We start from the raw sequence: 20,094 nt of genomic DNA, 5'->3' as shown, positions 1-20,094 counted from the left end.
ACTGTGTCAAGAAGGCCTGGGATAGGCACGTGGGATCTCTTGGAGAGAGGAAGAGATAATGCTTACTGTGGATGGGCAGACTGGATGGGCCATTTGGCCTCTATCTGCCATCATGTTTCTATGTTTATTTTTTAAATTAGGATATACTTATCCCCCCCCCTTTATACAAAGCTGCATTAAGCTTTTTTATCACTATTAGCTGTGACGCTCATAGGAATGCTATGAGCGTTGACGCTAATACTACTGCGGCTGTCAGTAAAAAAGCCTAAAGCAGCTTTGTAAAAAGGGGGGTTGGGTAATTAATTATTTCAGGGTGTTATGAAATGTTCAACCAGCAGGTACAGGCAATGGATTTGCTGGTTCCAGGAAATGACAGCAGGTTCTAGATTTAAAAAAAATAATAATAATTTATATTCCGCATATCCAAAATTCTGTGCGGATTACAAATTATTCAGGATTTCAAGCATTTTCCCCTAACTGTCCTGGTGGGCTCCCACTCTGTCTAATGTACCTGGGGCAATGGGGATTAAGTGACTTGCCCAGGGTCACATGGAGCAGTGCAGAATTTGAACTCACAACCTCGGGGTGCTGAGGCTGGAGCTTTAACCACTGCACCACTCTAGAAATCAAGATGTAGCAAAAGTGGTCCAAGTGTAGAGCAATCCAGCCATTGTGACATCACTGATGAGGTTGGCTCTTATTGGTGGAATGAGGCATTGTGACGTCACAATACCAGCTCTGGTTCCCAGAGGCTGAAACTTTTCACCCTGTTTATTTATTCAGTTTCCTATACAGTTCTCCCAGGGAGGTCAGAATGGTTTACATGATTTTTCCCGGTGAGCTCATAACCTCTCTAATGTATCTGGGGCAATGGGGGGATTAAGTGACTTGCCCAGAGAGCAGTGCGGGATTTGAACCCACCCCTTCTGGGTGCTGAGGTTATAGCTCTAACCACTGCTTTGTCGTGTCCATTTCCACTCCCTCCTTCCTGATCTGTGAGGCTGCTTGAAGCCGTCCTCTGCGGGGCACTGGCTAAGAGAGCCGAGCATATTCTCTTAGGTTGCGACCAGGCATAACCACTAGCACCAAAACCTGAGACTTGTACGTACCAAAAACCATGCAATTTCAATTGCTGCTATTAACACCGTTATGCATTTTTTTTTGTTTTCGCATTTTAACCGCGTTATCAATTACATTAGCAACGCAAACAAATTTTGTTATGCCAGTAAAGTTTCCTGAATCTGGAGGGAAATAAAGAAGCAGGGCAGTAGGCCAGAGGAGAGAGAGAACAGAAGGAGTGGTGTCCCTCTCTGTAGGTGCTTTTTCGTTGTCTTGACAGCATGACAGTGGCAGAGGGGCTACCGGAAGGAAGAGCACGGATTCTAGAAAGAGCGCTGTAAGTTAGGCGGAAGCAGGCACTCTACTATCATTACATGTTAAGGTAGAATGTTACAAATTTAAAGATACGACTATTAAAGAATTGGTATTATAAATGATGTTATCTTCAGTAATGTCCCTGGGAATAATACCAAAAATGAAGAAAAAAAATATATATGAATATGTAAACCTTAAAAAAACTATAAATAAAAAATTGCAATCAATCAGACAAATCAAAAGAAACAATCAGTACGGGCCCTGTGCCCTCGTTTCAACCAATGGCCCCGGGCAATGCTTATACAGTGACATGCACTTAGAAATAAATCTAAATAAACCGTGCCCAGTACATCATTTTATTCTTTTGAAGCGTGTCAAAAAATGAAAAATAATAATAAATAATAAAGGAGTGAAAACATTACCTTCCCCAAGCATGGACTTCTGAAGAAAAAATCATTGAAAAGAATATCTCCCTGAAACCTCATATGCAAAAACACCAAAATGTGAATAATTATATGAAAAAATCATAATACAAAAAATAATGACTCAAAATCATCAAAAACATTCAAAAACAAATAAGTGAAAATATACAATGTCCTCAATCTGTGTACCAAAAATTCAATGTGTCTATCAATGGAAAATCTAAGAAACGTGATGCAAAGTAGAAACCAGTAAAAATCAATAAAAAGTACTTAGCTCAGCCATTTCAGAACGGGATGAGGTTCAAAATTCAAAGTTCAAAGTTCAATGATGGTTCTGTGATACCTCTGCTTGATCAATCCCGCTCACTTACGAAATACTCATTGAAGAATGAACTTATAGGAACAAATTTAAAGATATCAGGAATTTATCCAAGAGAGTTACATAGCAAGATTCAGGTAATTACAGGATACAGTGGGGAATAATATTAAATTCGGGTAACCGAAGAGAGTTACCTAACATTGAAGGTAATTACAGGATACAGAGGGGAATAACAGTATAATCGGGTAAAAGAAGAAAGTTATCTAACATTGAGGGAGTAGAGGTATTGGATACAGGTGGTAGATGCTTAAGTAGGGATCTGAATCATTTTGGTAGGTGTGGTTCGAGGAGTTGATTAAAGTGTTATTCATAGGGGGGAGAGCATGTGTGATTGGGGAGAGATTAGTAAGTAAGGACGTGTTTTTTGAATAGGAATGTTTTGATTTCTTCACTATCACCTAATTTAATTGTTTTAATTGGCACGCTAATTGACCATGCTGTTAAAAAAAACAATTAAAAGCTCATTAAAAAAAGTAGTTACTGGGGGGCGCCTTCAAAAGAGGTGCCGGAATCGGGCCTAAGCATGGCGCCTAAATTCAAAGTAGGCGAGATTAGGGGGCAGAGGTGATCTTAGGTGCCGACTCTCCTTCAAACGTAGGTGCTGGTAATGTAGGCTTTTAAAACCCTGGCCTACATTATTGTTTATTTTTTTTCTGAAAGCTTCTATATTGCTACTAATGACTAGGGAGCCAATTCAGAGTGGCTTACACGAGCTTCTATAATGGTGTTACAATACCGAGGTAGCGTTTTCTGGGATGGTTTTCCATACTAGGAAAACACAAAAAAGTTCCACAAGAACAAAACGCAAAGCAAAAATGGAAAAAGAAAGTGGAACCCATATCTTGTTATGCAGTTTATTTTAAAATGGTGCAGAGATAACACGATAAAATATGCAATGACACTATTATACTGTGTAATTCGTGTCATTGTATATTTTTGAAATAAACTGCATAACAAGATATCGGTTCCACTTTCTTTTTCCATTTTTGCTTTATGGTTTTCCATACTGATATAATTAAACTATAATCAATTATCCTACTTCTTTGTGCCTATTTATACCATAATTGATCTACCTGCTTATATATACACATATATTAGTATCGTGTACTGTATTCCTAGTACTGCCATTTCTTTGTTTCAGTATCGTGTTCTTTGTTCAATTGGAAATACTGACTTCCTGATCAATCTTGTTATCTGTGCTTTATCTATCATATCCTCTACAATTCTGGGTATCCCTACTGTGTTTATCCTATTGTGTTCCTAGTAGGGACTGGCCAGCTGTCTCCTCTGAGTTGTGTTACCGACGCATATGTTTTTTCTTAGGTGCCAGTAGTCATAAGTCTGTAAATGGCGCCTAAGTGTAAGTGACACTTTTGGAGACCGTATCTGGCGAAGAACGTAAGAAGACTTGAAGTGGTCCAGAGGAGGGCGATGAAAATGAAAGGAGGCTTGCACCAGAAGACGTATGAGGAGAGACTGGAAGCCCTAAATATATATACCCTAGAGCAGGGGTGTCCAATGTCGGTCCTTGAGGGCCGCAATCCAGTCGGGTTTTCAGGATTTCCCCAATGAATATGCATGAGATCTATTAGCATACAATGAAAGCAGTGCATGCAAATAGACCTCATGTATATTCATTGGGGAAATCCTGAAAATCTGACTGGACTGCGGCCCTCGAGGACCGACATTGGACACCCCTGCCCTAGAGGAAAGGAGGGACAGGGGGGATATGATTCAGACGTTCAAATACTTAAAGGGTATTAATGTAGAACAAAATCTTTTCCAGAGAATGGAAAATGGTAAAACCAGAGGACATAATTTGAGGTTGAGGGGTGGTAGATTCAGGGGGAATGTTAGGAAATTCTACTTTACGGAGAGGTGGTGGATGCCTGGAATGCGCTCCCGAGAGAGGTGGTGGAGAGTAAAACTGTGACTGAGTTCAAAGAAGCGTGGGATGAACACAGAAGATTTAGAATCAGAAAATAATATTAAATATTGAACTAAGGCCAGTGCTGGGCAGACTTGCACGGTCTGTGTCTGTATATGGCCGTTTGGTAGAGGATGAGCTGGGGAGGGCTTCAATGGCTGGGAGGGTGTAGATGGGCAGGAGTAAATCTTAACAGAGATTTCGGCAGTTGAACCCAAGCACAGTATCGGGTAGAGCTTTGGATTCTTGCCCAGAAATAGCTAAGAAGAACAAATTAAAAAATTTAAACTGAATCAGGTTGGGCAGACTGGATGGACCATTCGAGCCTTTATCTGCCGTCATCTATGTTACTATGTTATCCTGACACACAGATGGTGCAGTTTTTGTAGGTGCTGCCTGATATAGGCACCGTTTGCAGAATCTGACCCGTAAGGTCCCCAACCATCCCCAGTCAATTCTTTTTCATCCCCCATCATATATGGATCATCCCCTCACCATCCATACCCAAGCTGCATTTAAAAGATTAGTAAATTCAAAGAAAACATAAATCGAATCCTGTATCTTGTTAAAATCTAACACAAAACATTCGGCATTACATAGTTAAATATGCAAGATTTTTAGAATTTCTTTTCTATGTTTATTTTTTTAGCTGAGATGTTAGTGTGGTGCACAGGGCCATAATCTGGTCCCCATTCCCTCCTATCCCCATAAACTTCCATTCCATCCCCGTGGGGCACCCACAAGATCTCCTTTATCCCCATCTCTGTGCACATGTCCATTCCATAGGTTTTCCCATAGTAAAATTGAGGGGAGGTGTGTATTGGGGGGGCATTAGAGAATGACATGGTGACAGAATTTGTCACCGTCTCTGTCCCCGTGGATAACCATGGGAAACCATCCCGTTTCATTCTTTAGTGTCCATCTCAATCTCGGTCTTTGTACATCAGCATTCTTCAATGCAAGGCCTGATGGTCAGTGGCTGGAAACCATCCCGTGTCATTCTTTAGTGTCCATCTCAATCTCGGTCCTTCTACATCAGCATTCTTCAATGCAAGGCCTGATGGTCAGTGGCTGGAAACCATCCCGTGTCATTCTTTAGTGTCCATCTCAATCTCGGTCCTTCTACACCAGCATTCTTCAATGCAAGGCCTAATGGTCAGTGGCTGGAAACCATCCCGTGTCATTCTTTAGTGTCCATCTCAATCTCGGTCCTTCTACACCAGCATTCTTCAGCACAAGACTTGAGGGTCAGTGGTTGTGTCCATTCATACTCTGATTCTTCCCTCGCTCCTTAAAGAATGACATGGGGATGGTTTCCTGCAAGGACATTGAATCAACTGTGAAGCTGGGTCTCGTGAAGCTCTGTGAAAGGATACTGATTTCCCCCTTCCCTCCTCTCTCCCTCCCTCCCTCCAAAGAAGGAAGGCTCTGCATGTGAATACCAGTGCTTAACTTTATAGGGTTATAAAAACTCTGATTTCACTCCTTGTGGGTAACGGAAGACCCATAGCAATTGCAGTAAAGTTGGTGCCGCGGTTGGTTGAAAATATTGTTTTTCTTTATTCCAAGCATGGCTTGTGAGCTTCCAGTAGGAGGGGAACACTGTGATGACTTTTCATGGAGAAATCTCAGTGGATGCTCTCTTCTTCGCCTCTCCCACCCTCCCTTAAACACAAGTATGCCACATCAGACCAAAGAGTCCTGTATCTGTTCTAGCCTGTGACTAAGCAGTGCCAGCCCCTGCTGCAGAGACAGCCTTCGGGCTCAGGAAGCTGTTCCTTGCTAAATTCATTGGGTTTCCAGCAAAGGGAAACAAGTGAGGCTCTGTGACCCCCACCGAGCGATGCTTTTAGCTCCATATACGGAGAAGAGAGGAAGAGGAAAGGCAGTACAGCCGAATACCAGACATACAATGCATTCCTCAGGGCTCTGTGCTGGGAAGTGCTTCCAGTGGTCAGTGTGTGCTTGCAGTTTCTTCAGCTCCCTCATCCCCTTGTATCTGTGCGACTTTGAGAATGAAACCTAGATTCTGGTAGACAGCTAGAAGGATCTATTTTTGTTCACATAAGTCAAGTCCCTGATCTCTGAGCCAGAGTGCTTGAATTGTGCAGTTAAGTGGTGGCAGACCAGAAAAGGTTGGTACATTTGGTCCTTAGCAATGTTTACTTTTCCTGATTTCTCTTGACTCGTTCTCCTTTTCTCCATTCCACTTGGCTCCCTCTTCTCTTTTCCTAAGTGGTTTTTTTCACTGTGGCAGGTTTTGTAGAAGGAAGGTCGAGAAGTTGAACTCCTAGTGTCAGTGGCGTAGAAAGGGAGGGGGGGAGTGTGTCCCGGGCGCCACCTGCCTCTTCCCACTCCTCCCCTCGCCACGCAGGTGCCCTTCCCCGTATCTCTAGTTGTTTACCGCTGTGAGCAACAAGTTCAATGTGTTTCTCGCGACCCCATCGTCTCTCCCACTGATGTCACTTCCGGGAAGTGACATCAGAGGGAGAGCCGACAGGGTCGCAAGGCGCATGTTGAAGCTCTTGTTGCTCACGGCAGTGAACAACTAGAGGAAGGGAGGGGGGCTCGTGCGGGGGCAGCAGAGAGATTAGGGAAGGAGTGTGGAGGGGGGGTGGAGATGAGGGCGAGGGAGGGGCCTCTCGCCCTCGCTACGCCACTGTGCCTTTCCCTTAATGAAGCACGACCAATTACAAAGAGGGAAAAAGAAAAACCTCTTCCCCCCTGTGATCTTGGCAATTTGGGTGGTTTTCAGAGGTTCATAGACAAGTCGGCGAAAGACAAAGGCGCGCGCCGACAACTGAGCGCAAGACGGAGGCGCGTGCCGAAGAAAATTACAGTTTTTAGGGGCTCCGACGGGGGGTTTTGTTGGGGAACCCCCCCAGTTTACTTAATAGAGATCGCGCCGGCGTTGTGGGGGGTTTGGGGGGTTGTAACCCTCCACATTTTACTGTAAACTTAACTTTTTCCCTAAAAACAGGGAAAAAGTGAAGTTTTCAGTAAAATGTGGGGGGTTACAACCCCCCCACCTCCCACAACGCCCCCACAACGCGGTGCGATCGCCCCCCCTCGTCGGAGCCGTAAAAACAGTAATTTTGTGCGACGCGCGCCTTTGTCCCGGCGCGTTTTTGACCTGACACCATTTTCAGATGCTCCACATTCATTGATAGGACATGACCAATTTCTTTACGAGAGTCCTATGTGTCCAGAGCAGCCAGCGTGTTCTTACGGGTCATGGGAGGCTGAGTTGAATGAGTGAGCAGGCGTTGAGGTTGGGCAGATGAGCACGGCATCATAACAAAATACCACTACGCGTTCCTCAGGCTCTGCAATCTCTGACGGGACACTATTACCAGCCATTCCTGAAAATGGCGCTGGTGTGATTCTAGGCGTCGATGATAAAATAACAAAAATGAGGAGTTCTGCAGGAAGAAAATGGATCTGTAAATAGATGCTCCCAATGCGCACGATTTCTGTGGGAAATGGGCAGGTCAGGGCCTTAAACAGGTAACCTGCGGGAGCTTGCCCATATGAGGGGGGGTGCTGAAAAGTTCTCAGCTCGACCAACCAACTTCCCTAAATTCTGAGCGTTCTTTGCCACGGGAGCTGAAAAGAGTGAAATCTTATTTCGTTAAGTGCCAATTTGCAGAAGCAAAATTCTCTGTTTTGACATTGTTTCAGATGATCGATTGAACTACAGCCCATGTCATTGTTTTCTTGGTTGGGCTCAGAACTTTTCCGCGCCGCCCCCCCCCCCCTCGTACACTGTAGCCCACCCAGACTCGGGCTGTGCGGATCATGTGGGTTCTTAGCATCTCTGCCCAGCTGAGCCAGAGAGGCCGATGGCTGCAGAGCGGACATTTACTCTTTCGCCATCATAAGGGGCTTTAATGTTTCACTACAGCCTTTCAGTTGTGCCGAACTGTTACCTTCGGCACAACTTATACTGAGCAACGTATCAGCCTATCAGAAGCTTTCACCGACTTGAGATTGGATTATAAATAGAGCTTTGTGTGTGAGGCTTTCAGACCCTGTGGAGAGATCTTCTGATTATGTTAAAGATTGTGTAGAATTTATTTCGGTTCATAGTCAGTCGCCCGTGAGACACCAGAGCGCCGACAACGGAGGGCAGACAATTCAGAGCAAGACACCAGCGCGCCGCAGGAAAACTTAGTTTTAAACCCCCCCCCCCCCCACTTTACTGCATAGTGTTTGCGCTGCTATTGGGGGGGGGGGTTGGAACCCTCCATTATAGAGAAAACAGAACTTTTTCTGATTTTGGGGGGAAAAGTTCCATTTTCTCTATAATGTAGGGGGGTTGCACCCCCCCCACCCCCCAATGGCAGCGCAAACAGTATGCAGTAAAGTGGGGGGGTTCCCCCCCTTCCCCGTCGGAGCTCTTTAAAACTAAGTTATCCCGCGGTGCGCTTCTTTCTTGAGCCGAATTGTCAGCGCTCGATTGTCGGCGTGCTGGTGTCTGGCGCGCGATTGTCCTGTCACCTTTATTTCTCTCTGCGCAACACAAAGTACTTTCCTCTGTATTATTATTTTTTTTCCTTTAGGCATTCGCACTGTTCTGATTCTTCACGTGGGATACTGTTTTCTTGGCCTAACTTTTCCCATCCAGTTCTTCTTTTAAAACTCTGTATCCAGAGAGCTGTTATGTGATGACGGCTTTTGCTTTACCTTCAGGATCACGCGGGATGAGGGAAGATTGGGGAGGACTTGGTCACCGGAGGCCTTTGTTCTCTTTGGACGCTCTTGCAGTCGGTCTTCCCTCACCCCCAGTGACGTATAATCCACTCCTGGTTTGGGCTGAATAAAGGCAAAAGAGGCATCTGAGTCTAAGCATCCCAATGCCATCTTGACACCAAGATTCCATTAACGGATACCAGCGTAAGGCTGTTGTCAGCACGCCCATGTGCACGGTAGGCATCCTCATGCCATGTACAATAGCAGGTGTAAATTGGTGGCTGGGTGTGCCATGACATGAGCAGTTTGTGCCCCCACCTCCATCCCCGCTCCTTCCCCAATCTCCCCTGCCACGCGCCCCCCGTACCTCTAGTTGTTCAATGCTGCGAGTACCAACTTCAACATGTTCCTCGTGACCCCGGCGGCTCTGATGTCACTTCCTAATTGTAGCTGATGCGGTTGCGAGGAAGACGTTGAAAAAGTTGCTCGTGGAGGTGAACAGCTAGAGGTACAGGGGAAGGGAAGAGGACGCGCATATGGTGAGGGGGAGGAGTGGCAAGGGGCACCGGTGCCCCACCAACATGTCCGCCCCCCTGCCCACCCATACTATGCCACTTATGCCCTCTTCGGCACTTACGGAATAACTCCTGTCAGTTTGATGGTGCCTTTGACGCACTTAACTAGCACCTGCTTCTAGATCAGGGGTGGGCAACGAGGGCCGGAATCCAGTCGGGTTTTCAGGATTTCCCCAATGAATATGCACGAGATCCATTTGCATACAATGGGAGGCAGTGCATGCAAATAGATCTCATGCAGATCCATATTAAAACAGAATTGATTCAGATAATACTTGTTTGTATTAAATATTTAATAACTTGTTTTAAGAATTTGAGTTTTGCATATTCATTGGGGAGATCCTGAAAATCCGACTGGATTCTGGCCCTCGTTGCCAACCCCTGCTCTAGACGCTACATTATTGAGTTGGGTTTTGAAATAGACCAAAACTTCTGTTATCATCAGAGAAGCAGATAAATGTCAGAAAGTTTTATTGATCTTTTCCTCTGCTGATACAGGCACCTTTCTGATCAGACACACAGAATTCTTCCTTCTTCACCTGCTAAGATACATAAGAATATAAGAATTGCCGCTGCTGGGTCAGGCCAGTGGTCCATCGTGCCCAGTAGTCCGCTCCCTCGGTGGCCCCCCAGGTCAAAGACCAGTGCCCTGAGACTAGCCCTACCTGCATATGTTCCGGTTCAGTAGGAACTTGTCTAACTTTGTCTTGAATCCCTGGAGGGTGTTTCCCCTATGATAGCCTCTGGAAGAGCATTCCAGCTCTCCATCACTCTCTGGGTGAAGAAGAACCTCCTTACGTTTGTACGGAATCTGTCCCCTTTTAACTTTAGAGAGTGCCCTCTCATTCTCCCTACCTTGGAGAGGGTGAACAACCTGTCTTTATCTACTTTGTCTTGAATCCCTGGAGGGTGTTTCCCCTATGACAGACTCCGGAAGAGCGTTCCAGTTTTCTACCACTCTCTGGGTGAAGAAGAACTTTTTTACGTTTGTACGGAATCTATCCCCTTTCAACTTTAGAGAGTGCCCTCTCGTTCTCTCTACCTTGGAGAGGGTGAACAACCTGTCCTTATCTACTAAGTCTATCCCTTTCAGTACTTTGAATGTTTTGATCATGTCCCCTCTCAATCTCCTCTGTTCGAGGGAGAAGAGGCCCAGTTTCTCTAATCTTTCGCTGTACGGCAACTCCTCCAGCCCCTTAACCATCTTAGTCGCTCTTCTCTGGACCCTTTCGAGTAGTACCGTGTCCTTCTTCATGTACGGCGACCAGTGCTGGACAATTTTTTCCCGGCTCCCACACTTGAGTGTCTCACAGACCCCCTCTACCGACACAGTTCAAGTGATTTACTGAAACTGTACCACCCATCCCTGTTTTAGGAACAATTTATTTGATTAGGTATTAACTAACGAGGCAGGGCTGGCACAGGCAGCAGCGATTGAAAGGTTTTAGGTCGGTTTCCCGTCTATGTCCTTTCAATCCATGATTTTAAGTAAGAATTAATAAGATTGTTTTTGTGATACAGGTCTTGGCACGTATGGATGAGACCTTGGACCAAGACCCTGAATGTATCACACACAGACCGCTGAACGACCCTCGGTTTTAACAGCTTTTCCTGAGACCTGATCCGGATCAGTGAGCTTCTGTATCCATTTGTTACTCACTTCCATTTCCCTGTCTCGTCATTACTCTAACGGCACATGAATCTTTTAGTAAACTGAGCACCTCTGCCCTGTCTGTCATTCAAGGTGGGGGGGGGGGGGGTGGAGGGGAGAGAAACTGCGCAGAAGGGAATTTGTTCACTTTGGACATCCATTCTCATGAAGCAAATCTGCTCTTATTAGTGGAGACCTGTTGTTTGTTGAGAACTGGAGATAAGCCCTAAGTTACGAATTACCAGGAATTTGGCTGATGGAGTGCAAGTCTCCAGCTCCCATCTTCTGATTTGAAGCCTAGGATTCAGAAACATAATTAGCCTAGCAAGACCTGAAGAAAGGAAGGTACCAAATATACTTGAATCTAAACTGAGCCTTTTGGGCCCCAAAATGAGGGTCTCGGTTTATATTGGAGTCTACTACCTATTATCCAAAATTCGGCAATTCGACTGATTTTTGGACTAACTCTCTACTACCAAAAACTCCACTGGCTGCCCCTGGAAGCAAGAGTGCTGTTCAAGTTTGCCTGTCTCTGCTTCAAATCCATTCTTGGTTCGGCCCCCTTATACTTGGTTCCCCATTTTACCTTAGATTGTCCATCCAGACCCAATCGCAGAGCTCATCTCTTCAGCCATCCGACTCTAAAGGCCTGCCGTTACAAAAGATACCTGAACAGAACTCTAGCCTTCCAAGCAGGTCATCTAAATGATTGGCTGAGCAACATTATCTCGCGTTCCTCATCCTACTTAAACTTCAGAAAATTATTAAAAACTAATCTATTTAACTGATTTGTAGCCTAAGACCCCTTGCCCCCTAAGATCTCTTTTTCCTTACCTTCCTTCCCGCTCACCTTACATTTGATCCCTTATATTTCCTGTTTGAAAAAAAAGAGGATGCCTGGCCCCACCCCATTCAGCCCCAGTCCCGCCCCATTCCGCCTCCAGCCCTGCCCCCGCGAATCTCCCCGAGTCCAAGTGTATCTGTGTGTACCTAGAAACGGAATGGGATTCTGAAAAATTGTGCACATTATTATGGAATACCGGGAATGCATGCCCAACTTGTGCACCAGGATTAACACCCGGATTCATGGATGATAAAGAGGATATGAGGAAAGACTAAAGAGGTTGGGGCTCTTCAGCTTGGAAAAGAGACGGCTGAGGGGAGATAGGATTGAAGTCGACAAAATCCTAAGTGGAGTAGCACGGGTACAAGTGGATCGATTTTTCACTCTGTCAAAAAAGACTAAGGGACACTCAATGAAGTTACAGGGAGTGTGTGGTGCAGTGGTTAAAGCTACAGCCTCAGCACCCTGGTGTTGTGGGTTCAAACCCATGCTGCTCCTTGTGACCCTGGGCAAGTCACTTAATCCCCCCATTGCCCCAGGTACATTAGATAGCTTGTAAGCACACCAGGACAGATAGGAAAAATGCTTGAGTACCTCATGTAAACTGTTCTGGGCTCCCTTGGGAGACCGGTATAGAAAAATTAATAAAATATTTTTAAAACCAATAGGAGGAAATATTTTTTCACTCAGAGAATAGTTAAGCTCTAGAACTCATTCCCAGAGGATGTGGTAAGAGCAGTTAACTAACATAGCTGGTTTTAAGAAAGGTTTGGACAAGTTCCTGGAGGAAAAGTCTATAGTCTGTTATTAAGACATGGGGGAAGCCGCTGCTTGCCCTGGATTGGTAGCAGGGAATGTTGCTACTCTTTGGAGATTCCGCATGGAATGTTGCTACTGTTTGGAGATTCCGCATGGAATGTTGCTACTCTTTGGGTCTTGGTTGGGTGCTAGTGTCCTGAATTGACCACAGTGGGAGTGGGCTGCTGGGCTTGATGGCCCAATGGTCTGTTTTTATGTTCTTATGCGCAAGTTCAGATGTGGGATTCAGCAACCAATGGTATTCTGTATTGCGCTCATCCCGGAGCACCCTTTATGGAATAGCTCAGTCTCTTAGTTGCGGTGTCTGTATTGAGAGAGATCTTCAGAGGTCCATAGCACTAGGATCTAGAGAAACTTACCGATGCCCCGGGAACTCCGTTCTTCGGGGAAATCTCTCTTGTCTGTACCCTTCTCCTCTACTGCCAACTCCTGACTCTGCCCCTTCTGCCTTGCTGCATCGCATGCCTGGAGCAACCTGCCTGAGTCAGTGTGTCAGGCTCCATCTCTGCCGGTATTCAAATCCAGGCTCAAAGCCAACTTTTTCAAAGCTACGTTTAGCTCCTAACCCTTCCAACTTGTAATACACAATATCATATCCTCTCTGTTCATGCCTTTGTATTTCCCTACATGAGCAACATATATTGATTCACCCTTTATCCCATGTGTGTCATATTAGATTGTAAGCTCTTTGAAGCAGGGACCGTCTCTCGTGTTTAATATATAGTACTTTAGAAAAAAATAAATAATAGTTCTAGCAGTATTTCTTGGTTTACATTGGCCTTTGCTGTGCTAATAGACTTCTGTAATGTCCAGATCTGCCCATCCCCCCCCCCCCGAGATTGAGATTTTAACTTTAAGCCACTTAGATGTGTTTTGTGATTGGCAGGATAACAGATCCTAATAACCTTGGAAGCTTCATCCGGGTCGAATCCGAAAGCGGTGTGTCAGAGCTTTTACCTTGGTCTGTACCAAGCAGCCGACAAGCTGGATGTTTTCTTCAGCTCACCTGGGTTTAAGAATCCATTTTCAGCTCTGCAAGGTGAAGCCCACTTCCGACGGCCACATTTAAACACTCCAAAGCCAACAGACAAGGATTCTGGCTGTCCATGACAACTTCATATTCGATTTCATCCCCCTTCTTGCTGTATCCTGTTTTTAGTCTCCTTTTTGTCTGATGCGAGATGTCTTGGACCGATGAAGTTCTTTTTCTCCTTCTACATGCTCAGCTGCAATGGAACAGACATGACGTCTCCACAGGGGTCGTTAAGTTTGTCTAATTAGCTGGATGAGCTGTAGCTTTCTCCTAGAAACAGTAGTGTAAATTGTCACAGAAATGTACATTTAAATTCCAAAATGCTTATTATATCTGATAAAGTCTGACATATAAGCTGCAGCCTCATTAATAATGAGAAATAAAGGAGCTGTTTTTTTCTACAATTCACCGCACTTCTCCCTCCGTATTCACGGGAGTTAGGGGCAAAGCCGGCCTGCAAATACCCAAAAATCGTGAATAACTTTTTGCGTTCATATTTGCAGGGTTTGGGGGTTTAACCCTCGGGAATTCCAGATTTTGTGAAAAATAAACCTTCCCTTCATATTTGCGAGCATAGAGTGATTTAAAAGAAATCTTTACTATATTTCTTTATTTAAAAATTTATATACTGCATAATAACTATGCATACATATTAACAAATGCTAAACATGTCTCATCAAGACAAACACAGGAAGACGTTAACAAAATGTTCTTTAAATTCATCCTAAAAGATGGAATCACAAAAGGCATTAACAGAGGATTGGCAAATAATTGGGTTTTCAACATTTTCTTAAGGTTCAATCTCCCATCACGGAATCGCATTCCAGAGTTTGGCGCCAGGGGTTCCAAGGGTATTGTTGAAGGAGGAATTGATCAATTAGTATCTCCTCATAGTTTGATTGTCTCTCAATTCCTAGAATCATCTAAGAATTATGTAGCTAAAAAGGCAACATTGCTACTTACATTTAAAACTGAATTGGAAAAACAAGCTATTCTTAAACTTAATTTTTCTAAGAAGAAGGCTTTGTTCTGTGGACAATAATTAAATGTTTTTCCAGATGTTTCCAAACAAACGCAGTTTTCGGAGGACTAAGGTCTTGGCTGTGGGAGCTACTTTTTTCCTTAAATGCCTATGCAAATGTTTACTGTCTTATGAAAATAATAAGTTTGTATTTGTTGATCCATCTGAATTGGAAATTTTTCTTCAAGATAAGCCTTTACTTAATAATGTTTTAGAAACTAATAGATCCTTTAACTAAGGTAAAATGCTTAGCGGCCTTTGTAAAACAGTGGGTAACATAGAGGTTGGTAATAAGTGACATTACAATGGTACACTGACAGGATAATGGGCATCAATTCTGCTAGTGTTAGGGTAAGGTTTAGATCAGGATTAAGTTACAGGGAAATACTTTTAAAAGCAATAGGAGGAAATATTTTTTCACTCAGAGAATAGTTAAGCTCTGGAACGTGTTGCCAGAGGTTGTGGTAAGAGCGATTAGCGTAGCTGGTTTTAAGAAGGGTTTGAACAAGTTCCTGGAGGAAAAGTCCATAGTCTGTTATTGAGAAAGACATGGGGGAAGCCACTGCTTGACCTGGATCGGTAGCATGGAATGTTGCTACTCTTTGGGGATTCCGCATGGAATGTTGCTACTCTTTGGGGATTCCGCATGGAATGTTGCTACTCTGGGGATTCCGGAATCTTGCTACTCTTTGAGATTCACCATGGAATGTTGCTACTCTTTGGGGATTCCGCATGGAATGTTGCTACTCTGGGGATTCTGGAATCTTGCTACTCTTTGAGATTCCGCATGGAATGTTGTTACTCTGGGGATTCCGGAATCTTGCTACTCTTTGAGATTCACCATGGAATGTTGCTACTCTTTGGGATTCTAGAATCTTGTTACTCTCTGGGATTCCAGAATCTTGCTATTCTTTAAGATTCCGTATGGAATGTTGCTACTCTTTGGGTTTGGGCCAGGTACTAGGGACCTTGATTGCCCACCATGAGGACGGGCTACTGGGCTAGATGGACCATTGGTCTGACTCAGTAAGGCTATTCTGACGTCGGAGAGAAGGTCCGGGCAAGCCAAGTAGAATTGACGTCGGGGGAAGGCATGTGGGCCGGCGGCATGCAATCGCTGCATGCGCCTGGCCCTTTCCTTCCTGGAGTTGCGGCAGCAGCAGGGGGAGGGGGGTAATTAAATGGAGCGGGTGGGGATGGCGGTGGTCATCCCACATACCTTCAACAAATGGTCCGCGTACCCCATAGGGTACACATTCCGCAGGTTGAGAAACTCTACATTCTAACATTCTCTTCTTTGTTTTCCATTCCTTTCCTGATAATTCCTAACATCTTTGTGCCCAAATACCATCACCGATAATATCATCCCCTTATGAGGTCAGTTTTCAGCATTTCATGGGCTTCAAGACTAAAAGTGATCCTGTAGGCTTCACTTCTTTAAACATTAGCAAAATACTGGCAAGCATGGGCATAGTTGAAAATGTGCCCGGGCATTAGTAATTCATTATTGCCAGACAACGTACTTATGTTTTCAGAAGCCGATTTTGCTTGCAGAGGTCTGAGTAATCTTTACGTGGAGATAATCAAACATCTGATGAGCTGAACAAGCATGGTTGTCCTTTGAAATTCTCGAGACAATGTTCCTTGGTTAGAAAAAACAGAACGAAAACAATTAGAACAGCAGATGCCTCCTGCTGCTTCAAAAAATAGTCAGATGTGACCAGAATCTGAGGTATTAACTTTATTTTATTAGTGCTTGATAATACCGCCAATCGTAAAAGTACAACCAGGCAATGAGAAAGAAGCAGAAAAGAACCTAAAGGGGCTCTGTGAAGGGCACAATAAGAGAAGGAAAGAGAGAAAAGGGGACAAGTAATAATAAAAAGAAAGCCATTTAAAGAGAGGTGGTGTATTATGAACATGAGCAAGTTATGGTAACCATGGAGGTGGAGGATTGAAATGGAATGACTCTGCAAGAATAGCCTTCCTGGGCCAGACCAATGGTCCATCAAGCCCGGTAGCCTGTCCTCACGGTGGCCAATCCAGGTCCCAAGGAGTAGCAACGTTCCTACAGAATTCCATAGAATAGCAAGATTCCGGAACCCCAAAGAGTGCAACATTCCATGCAGAATCCCCAAGGAGTAACAAGATTCTAGAATCCCAAAGAGTATCAAGATTCCATGCAGAATCTCAAACAGTAGCAAGATTCCGCAATCCCAAAGAGTGCAACATTCCATGCTACCGATCCAGGCCAAGCAGTGGCTTCTCCCATGTCTTTCTCAATAACAGACTATGGACTTTTCCTCCAGGATGCAACACTGATACAGCTGCATTATTATTTTTTTTTTTTGCTGCCTGACTTATATAGGCATAGCCTAGTGGTTAGAGCTTCTGCCTCAGCACCCTGAGGCTGCGAGTTCAATCCCGGTGACTCTGGGCAAGTCACTTTACCCTCCATTACCCCAGGTACCAGAGTTACATCGTGAGCCTTCCAGGACAGATAGAGAAAGTACCTATGAGCAGTGTTTCATAACTCGATCCTGGAATCCCCCCTTGCCAGTCAGGTTTTCAGGATATCCACACTGAATTTGCATACACTGCCACCATTATAGGCAAATTTCTTTCATGCATATTCATTGAGTGGCAAGGGGTTACTCCAGTACCGCCTAAGAGTACCTGATTACTATTCAATGTGAATCTCTTTATGAAAATCCCAATAAATCCATTCAATGGCATGGACTCAGGTATTCCTCAGAGCTGGAAGCTTTCCTGATTGGACATGATAGGCAGAGCAGTGCTTCTCAATCCAGTCCTGGGGGCACTTACAGGCTTCATTTGTTTGCAAATCTATCTCATGCATATTCATTATGAATATCCTGGATGTGTGCCCCAAGAACTTAGGTTAAGAACTACTGAGGCCTTGTGTTACTCTTTGTCCCTCGTTATCTTTGTTCTGTGGGTGGAGTTTTCAGAAGGCTGGAGGGAAACAGGAAGTATTAGATTAGACAATGACACGGGGACAAACTTTTCCCTGGCCCTGCAGGAACTCAATTTCTCCATCCCATCCCTGTGAGTTTTTAACTTGCTATTTATTTAAATTTTCATCAAAGTTTTTCAAGAAAATAAGTTCTTGTTACAGAAATATAGTATAGTAATATTATAATCCAAAAATACAAAAGTGGAATAATTCCATCCCTGTGAGTTTTGTCGCTGGCCCTGTCCCTGCTCCATTCCTGCAAGCTCTGCCTTAACCGCACAAGCCTCGAGCACTTATGATTTTAAAAGGTTTGAGGCTTATGCAGATGAGGACGGAGTTTAGGCATTGGTGGAATGAGGCATTATGACATCACAATCTCAGCTCTAGAATGTTGCTATCTATGATTTGAAAGGGTTTGAGGCTTATGCGGATGAGGACGGAGTTTAGGCATTGGTGGAATGAGGCATTATGACATCACAATCTCAGCTCTAGAATGTTGCTATCTATGATTTGAAAGGATTTGAGGCTTATGCGGATGAGGACGGAGTTTAGGCATTGGTGGAATGAGGCATTATGACATCACAATCTCAGCTCTAGAATGTTGCTATCTATGATTTGAAAGGGTTTGAGGCTTATGCGGATGAGGACGGAGCTTAGGCATTGGTGGAATGAGGCATTATGACATCACAATCTCAGCTCTAGAATGTTGCTATCTATGATTTGAAAGGGTTTGAGGCTTATGCGGATGAGGACGGAGCTTAGGCATTGGTGGAATGAGGCATTATGACATCACAATCTCAGCTCTAGAATGTTGCTATCTATGATTTGAAAGGGTTTGAGGCTTATGCGGATGAGGACGGAGCTTGCAGGAATAGGGCAGGGACAGGAAAAGAACTCAACGGGATGGAAAAATGAGTTCCCGTGGGGACGGGGAAAAATTTGTCCCCATGTCATTCTCTATATTAGGTCTCTCATTTTATAAAATGGCCCCCAGATAGGTCAGGAACAGGGCAAACATGGCGTACAATGTGACTAATGTGATTTTTGTATGAGGATAGTCCTTTTAGACTACTGTATTTAGTGGATTTTGTACAATGTGACTAAGGCAGGCAACTGGATCCAAGTATTCAGGACAGGGTTGATCCAGCCCTAGGTTTACCCCGTTGCATGCAGGGACTTGTAATTCTGATTTCCCCATTGCATTCCCTAAGAAAAGGCAGACTACAAGTCCCCAGCCTGCCCTGGAGTAAACCCAAGACTGGATCAGCTCTGTTTTGTAATTCTGGATCCGTTTGGCGACTGAATTACCAGGGTCCACTTAGCAAGATGAGGCACAAAAATCCCGCTTGCAAAGATCTCTGTCGAGAATGTGTACAGCGCTAAAAGCACATCAGAAGTTCAGCAACAAACTCCCTTCCTCGAAATCCTGCATATCAAAATATTTGGGGAAACCCAAATTCAAGACATGTTATCCCTTCCCAGACACAGTGATGGAGTTTGTGCAATATTGAGGGTGCCCAAGCACCCGGAAGGCCACACCTGCTTGTTCAATATTGCACTGCTGAGCGCAGTTAACGATCACAGCGCTGTCTTGAAGAGTTTGTGCTGACACTGAGGGAATGGTCAAAGGTAGTTCACACCTGAAGCAGAAGGCCAGCTCACTGTCATCTGCTCTCCCAGTTTGTGCTTGCTTGTCCTCCGCCATTGCATCTCTTTGTGCATTTTGGACATAGTATCCGCTCTGGCTCTTGAAATTTACAGGCTGACCTCTGGTCTTTCAAGCTCAATTGGCCAAATAAATCATCTTAATAACGACTGGTTCCCCTTACTGCAGAGAACGTTTTGTATAAGCCAAGTTATCTGTGATAGTGATACAGCTAGGATTTCACGTTGACGTTAGAACTGTAACCATTGATCCAGGCTAGATTTGTGCTAAAGAAAGTCAGCGAGGCCTAAGTGAATCTGCCGTTCAGCACTGAGCTGGTTCTGCTGTTAGTTGGTCTATAGATTTATAAGCTGTAAAAAAACAAAAAGAGTTTTCAAATTACCAACCGTGTGGTCAGAACAGCGAAAAAAGAGTATGAGGAGAGACTTGCCAAGGAGGCACGGAATTTGAAACCATTCTTTCGATAAGTGAAAGGAAAACAACCTGCGAGGGAGGAAGTGGGACCCCTGGATGAGGGAGGCAGGAAAGGAGTGGTAAAGGATGAAAAGGAGGTGGCAGATAGATTAAACACGTTCTTCTCGTCTGTCTTCACGAAAGAGGACAAATAATAATAATAATAATAACAGTTTATATACCGCAATACCGTGAAGTTCTATGCGGTTTATAAAAGATTACAAGAGGTACAAAATGAGTGAACTTAAGAGAGAAGAGAAT

At 44.3% G+C, this 20,094-nt stretch overlaps 1 protein-coding gene across 7 annotated transcripts in view; it reads left to right on the top strand.

Annotated features, from left to right (window-relative positions):
- Positions 1-20,094, top strand: part of LPP (LIM domain containing preferred translocation partner in lipoma) — a 715,450-nt gene that overhangs the window by 321,695 nt on the left and 373,661 nt on the right. Inside the window, exon 1 of one of the 7 annotated variants that reach the window (XM_033958130.1) lies at positions 6,102-6,237. The exons of the other annotated variants lie outside the window; for them this stretch is intronic. The gene's annotated coding sequence lies outside the window, so the exon portion shown is untranslated. Of the gene's footprint in view, positions 1-6,101; positions 6,238-20,094 lie in introns of those variants that run through there. 7 annotated transcript variants of the gene reach the window in all.

Source organism: Geotrypetes seraphini, chromosome 9, assembly GCF_902459505.1.
Source record: "Geotrypetes seraphini chromosome 9, aGeoSer1.1, whole genome shotgun sequence".
NCBI classification, from domain to species: Eukaryota; Metazoa; Chordata; class Amphibia; order Gymnophiona; family Dermophiidae; genus Geotrypetes; species Geotrypetes seraphini.
This window is presented reverse-complemented; position numbering and strand designations above follow the sequence as displayed.